The 6,334-nt window shown below is 47.5% G+C and overlaps 2 pseudogenes; both read left to right on the top strand.

Moving 5' to 3' along the window:
- Positions 1-262: 262 nt before the first annotated feature.
- On the top strand, positions 263-5,879 carry LOC118977607 (60S ribosomal protein L17-like; annotated as a pseudogene).
- On the top strand, positions 2,134-2,226 carry LOC118977703 (uncharacterized; annotated as a pseudogene).
- Positions 5,880-6,334: the final 455 nt, after the last annotated feature.

Here is a 6,334-nt window from a genome sequence, read left to right on the forward strand (position 1 = left end):
CTGAACGGAAGCAGGAGTGCCAGTGGGTTACCCCGTCTCGTACAAATCCCGCCCCACCTCCCTTAACAGTCCTTTCCAAATCCCGCAGAGCACCCGGTGCGGATCCCCAGTCTGGGCCCAGACCCTCAGCCCCCTTCCCCCTCTTCCCGAGGATTAGCCGAGGCGGCCGGGGATCCGCTCGTGGCCACACGTTTTTTGCCAAAAAAGGCAAGGATGCAGCTGCACGCGCCGCGGGAACATCTGGATCCGATTCCCGGCATGAATGGGTCATGGCCCCGCCCCCGCCCCCCCCTCCCCGAGCTTCAAGGGCGAGGGCGGGAATGAGCAAGTGAGCGAGGGGGGCTGGCCCCCAAAGTGGGGAGATGGGGTGGAGCGCTGCCCGCTTTGCCCTGCGTCCGACGCCTCGGTCCGTGCCTGCGCCGTGGCCTGCGGTCTGGGCTCCGTTTTCGGGAAGAAAGGCGGAGGAGTCTGGGTACTCCCTGCACGCCCAGCTCAGGCGCTCAGGGTCTCCCCAGCAGCCTCCTGGGGTGGGGACTGGCGCTGCGAGGCGGGCGGACTTTGGCGCCCGGTGGAGGAGGGGCCCTCGGGACTGCGGAACCGCGTGATTATATGTATCTCATATGAAATCCTCCCAGAAATACTATGGGGCGGGCATTTTTCCATTTCACAGAGGTGGAGACTCCACTTGCCAAGTTCCCCAAAGTTACATAGGTAGCCACTGGTAGATACAGGATTCTAATCCTCTTCAAACTGCCTCCCTGGCCCTATTCGGATTCTAAACTTTCTGAGGCTGTGGTTGACATTTTCAACAAACCTTAACGAATGCCCACTTATAATTAATGATTATATGTTTCTATTTTTGTCTCTTTCTTCCACCAGCCTCTGTGAGGACTGGGCTCCTGCGTGCTGTGCCCATCCCTGCATTTTCAGCTCCGGCACTTGCTACACGTTCAATAGTTGTTGAGGACGGAAGTCAAAGCCTAGAACACAGCTGAGGCCAAGGCCTGGAGACCTGAAAAAAAAAAACATGTGCTTTAGGGAAGCAGCAAGTAATTTTATTTGGAGGAAGTGCCAAGAGACTAAAACGCAGGCAGAGACCAGGTCTTGAAAAGTCAAATGTAAAACAGTGGAAATGTTTAAGCAGGGACATGAGATGATCACTCTGGCTGCGTGTGAATAATAGATTGGGAGGTAAGATGAGCAGGCTGGCTAGGAGGCCAGTGCAGTGGTCCAGGTGAGAGATAATGAGGCAGGTGGCAGCAGGGGTGGAAAAGACTGGACTTCGTGATTGGTTGGACAGAGTGGGGAAGGAGAAGGTTGTAGGGAAAAGAAGGCATCAGGTGAACGGTGTTGCTTAGGTGACCTCCCCACCAGGAGGAAGAGATGTGCACATACAATACTGTGTCATTGATTTCAAGATAAAGTTTTCAGATTGGACATAGCAGAAACCCAGATGCATTATACATTCAAAGATGGAACATAATTTAATTGGCAATTTCCCCTTCCTTCCTTCCTTCCTTCCTTCCTTCCTTAGTGGAATATAAAATAATGGTGAGGTCAACATTTGACAGGATCTCGTATTCAATAAAATATGGCAGATCCCAACCTTACCTAAATAAATAAGTAAGACACCAGCTGAGTCTCCGAGATCCTGAATGGAGATTCCCCACCTCTTCCCTGCTGGTGCAGGAAACGCCTCTGCGGAGGAGGGATCCTCTCCCAACTGTTGGGGCCTTGCTTACATTTTTGGACATAAATATAACCCTCACAACATCATTTGATGTGAACCCCAGAATTTACTTGCTAAGCTGGACTCCATGGTCAACTGAAGACTCAAATTTTACAAATAGAGAGAGCCTAGTAGGCATCTACTGACCAGGGCTTCTCGAATGCTCTGTGTACCATGAAAAACCTCTGCTTGAGCTCAATTTCCCACACTGCCCTCCTGGTTTATGGCATCTGAGTCAACTATGACAAAGGAGTTCCTGGTTTCAATACTGGGCTGAGACCCAGCAGTCAGACCTGTGTGATTCAGACCAATCAGAACCATGTGAATTTGGATATCTCATTTACATAAAATGGTCCTAATGAGGAACCTGGGTGAGAACTTTTGGTATAAAGAACAGCCTCCCCCAGACTATACTTTCAGGGATCATTTCTAGAGTTTGTTATGAGAAGTTTCCGACTATGTAGAGCACCTGAAACGTAAGGAGGCAGCGCAGCGTTCTCTCCGAAGCTCAAAGCCAGCTCTTGGTGTTGTTTTGTTGTTTTAGAGAGAGGGGAAGGGAGGGAGAAAGAGGGAGGGAAACATTGATGTGAGAGAGAAACATTGATCCGTTGCCTCTCATAGGTACCCCCAGTGGGGACCAAACCTGCAACCTAGGCACGTACCCTGACCAGGAATTGAACCAGCAACCTTTCTCTTTTTGGGATGATGCCTAACCAACTGAGCCACACTGGCTAGGGTCTTGGTGGTGTTTTTGCCTTTACTGTCGGTCATCGATGATCCTTCTCTTCCTTAGGAAGAGGAAGAGGACATAGTCTAAGGGATTTTTGGTAGTGGGGAGCCCCCCTCTTATCTCAGGTGGAGCCCACTTTCACCTGTTTACCGAAGGCCGTGTCTCCCCAGTTTGCCTGAACAAAGCCTATCTTTTTATCGTCCGGATACTTTTCAGATGTGTTTATATTTTGGCCGCAGCGGTGGGATCTGACACAGCACCCAGGCTGTCTTCCCAATGCCATCTCAGAGTCAATGCCCTGGTACCCGCAAGAGCCCTATGGACTCAGTTGTTTCCTACTGTGCAGAGAGGCCTCGGGTGAGCCAAACCTCCCACGCTTCCTGTTGAGGTCTCCGGGACTCTATTCACTTCAGGGAGGGGACCCTTCATAAAGTTTGATTTGGACTTGGTCCATATGGCTCTTAGAACCTCATCCCTAAGGCTCAGACTCCGTACAGTTTTTGGACCTTGTCCATAAAGCTTTTGGGGGGACAGTTGGGCTTAAGGGGCACTCAAAGGGATGAAGGGACACCTTCACTGGGTGAGTGTAAATGGGGAGCCCATGTTCTAAGTTCTCTTTCAGTGAGAACTCAGCACCCTCTGGTACCCCAGCCAACTTGACACACAAGACCTACGGCTCAGAAAGTTATAACTGGCTGGGTCTTCGGACAAAAATCACTGAGACATGGAATGATCTTAAAATTTGCTGACCCAAATGGGCTCTTTTGAGATTTCAAAACTTTTCTTATTCGGTGGCAACAAAGAACATACCGAACCTCCCATGGACCATGGGAGGCGTTCTTTAACCGGTACCTTGAGAACGCTAAACAAAACGTGTTCTCGCCTCTCATAGAGAGAATAATTCTAAATCAACTAAACATCTTCATTATTAGAAAAAGGACTTTGCACCTGTAAAATTGAAGTTGAAGAGGAACCAGGTGGAAACTCTTCCTCTAAATTTTGCACGTGTTATTCGGAAGCTAACAAGCCCCCAGAAAAACTGCCGTCTCCACCTCTTCTGCCACTCCCACGTCACCCAGCTTTCTCCTCCCTTTTCTGCTTTTTCTGAACTTCCCTTTTCCTCCTCTCCTGGTATCTCTGCTTCCCTTAACACACCAGGTCTTCCATCCCTTTTCTTAATGGCTCCTTTTAAGGTTGAATCAGGTGATGGAGACAACCAAAATTCTTATGGAGCTCAGACTAAATCCAAATTTATGGCCCTGACCTTAAGCTCAATTCCCTTAAATTTGAACGGCATTTCAGTCTAATTATCAGTCCCTATCAGCCTGGGTTTTCTGATCTTTATCAACTTATTCACACGGTTTGTAGAAAATGTTTAGCCTGGAAATTTTTGTTGGCTACTAAATGGAATAAACCTCTGGAGGACATTAACTGGCGCCCAGGGCTTTGAGAAGGCGCGACAACAGGCCGCTACATTATGGAGTTGTCTCCCAAATCGTTCCTTGCCAAGTTATTTGGAACGCCATACATCATCACATACAGAAAAAGGACAAATCTGTTCTTGCCTATTTTGATAGATTTGAACAGACTTTCTGACAAAATTCAGGGATAAAAAAATGTGACTGATGAAGCTCTCGGTCCATTCAATTTCATACTTGTGGCCGGCTTTCCTGAAGCCTTCAGCACCCTGGTGGAACAAACGACGTTGGCTGGGCCACAAGACAACCACACAGCATAGCCTCTTCGGCTAACCAGCTAAGACTTTGGAGAAAGACATGGAAGCCAGGGCTACTTGAGCCCCAGATTGTCAGGAAAAGGCTGCTAAGCTCTGGCATTCCAACTCCAACAATTAAAAAGACATGCCGCACTCTGCCCTAAAGTAGCCAGCAGTAACCGCTGAAAATGTTCGATATTCAGTTGACCCAGACAACCCCACAAAATCATGCACATTGAGTTTCAAATCTTGTCCTGGTTGGTGTGGCTCAGTGGTTTGAGTGCTGGCTTCAAACTGAAAGGTCGCTGGTTCAATTCCCGGTCAGGGCACATGCCTGGGTTGAGGGCCAGGTCCCCAGTTGAGGGCCTGTGAGAGGCAACCTATTGATGTATCAAGAGATACACTTTGATGTTTCTCTCCCTCTCTTTCTCCCTCCCTTTTCCTCCCTCTAAAAAAAGAAATTCTTTTTTTCCCCCATTTCCATGTATTTATTTATTTATTTTTAGAGAGAGGGGAAGCGGGGGAGAAACATTGATACAAGGGAGAAATATCAATCACACCTTCTCATACACACCCCAGCTGGGTACCAAACCCACAAGCCAGGCATGTGCCCTGACTGAGAATCAAATTGGCGATCCTTGCTTTGCAGTACAACGCCCAACCAATTGAGTGCCACGCCAATCAAAGCTAAAATCTTCTTTAAAAATTAAAAAAAAGAGGTTCGCCCTGGCTGGTGTAGCTCAGTGGATTGAGCGCGGGCCTGTAAACCACACAATCGCGGTTCGATTCCCAGTCAGGGCACATGCCTGGGTTGCAGGCCAGTTCCCCGCAGGGGCCAGTTCCCAGCAGGGGATGCACAAGAGGCAACCATACATTGATACTTCTCTTCCTCTCTCCTTCCCTTCCCCTCTAAAGATAAATAAATAAAATCTTTATAAAAAAAAAAGAAAAAAGGTTCAAATCTTTGTGTTTATTTTAAGAACACTGATGAAATTGCCCAGACCATCAAGGGTATGCATATTCAAAAAGCCACCAAGTATCTGAAAAATGCCACTTTACCTGGTGGAGTTGGTAGGTGTGCCCAGGCCAAACAGTGGAACTGGACACAGAGTTGGTGGCCCAAAGAGAGGGCTGAATTATGTGCTGCGCATGCTTAAAAATGCAGAGAGTAATGCTGAACTTGAGGGTTTATAGTAGGGTTTATAGTTTATAGGGTTTATAGTTTTTTTCATTGATTTTATATACATATATATATATATATATATATATATATATGACATCTATTTGTTGTCCCACTTATTTATGCACTCATTGGTTGCTTCTTGTATGTGCCCTGACCAGGGATCAAACCTTCAACCTTGGTGTATTGGGATGACGCTCCAACCAAGCTGCCCGACCGGGGCCAAACTTGAAGGTTTAGATGTAGATTCTCTGGTCATTGAGCACATCCAGGTGAACAGAGATCCCAAGATGCCGCACAGAAGTTACAGCGCTCATGGGCGGACTAAGCCGCCCATGACCTCTCCCTGCCACGTGGAGATGATCCTCGGTGAAAAAGAGCAGATTGTTCCTGAACAAGAAAATGAGGTTGCACAGAAGAGAAAGATATCCCAGGAGAAACTGAGGAAGCACACTTACGAGGCCCAGGAGTAAATTCAGCATAAAATAAACACTAATAAAAGAAAAAAGAGAGAGATGTCCCAGAATTGCCAGCCCCTCAAAATCAAAATCAGGAACGTCTTTTTTCTGTAAATACTCTGGACAATTTGAAAGGGACTCTCGTGCTCGGGCCGGTGTGGGTCAGTTGGTTGCGTATTGTCCTGTAAACTGAAAGGTCATCAGTTTGATTCCTGGTCAGGGCATGTGCCTGGGTTTGGGGTTTGGGGTTTGGTATTCAGTTGGGGTGCGTGCAAGAAACAACCAATCAATGTTTCTCTCCCTCTCTTTCTCACTCCCTTCTCCTCTCTAGAATCAATAAAGAAAAATACTTTTTAATGAAAAGGGACTGTCTCAAATATGAACAATGGCCATAGCTAAACCCCAATAAAGTTTACCAACCCTCACTCTCTAAGCAGGACTAGGGATGCTCCAGGGACATTAAGGGGGATATTCCCCCACTTAAAACAAGCCAATTAGGGGAGTCAGATATAAAAATCAGGGA

Source organism: Sturnira hondurensis, unplaced genomic scaffold, assembly GCF_014824575.4.
Source record: "Sturnira hondurensis isolate 20B ecotype Veracruz unplaced genomic scaffold, ASM1482457v3 Scaffold0021490, whole genome shotgun sequence".
NCBI classification, from domain to species: domain Eukaryota; kingdom Metazoa; phylum Chordata; class Mammalia; order Chiroptera; family Phyllostomidae; genus Sturnira; species Sturnira hondurensis.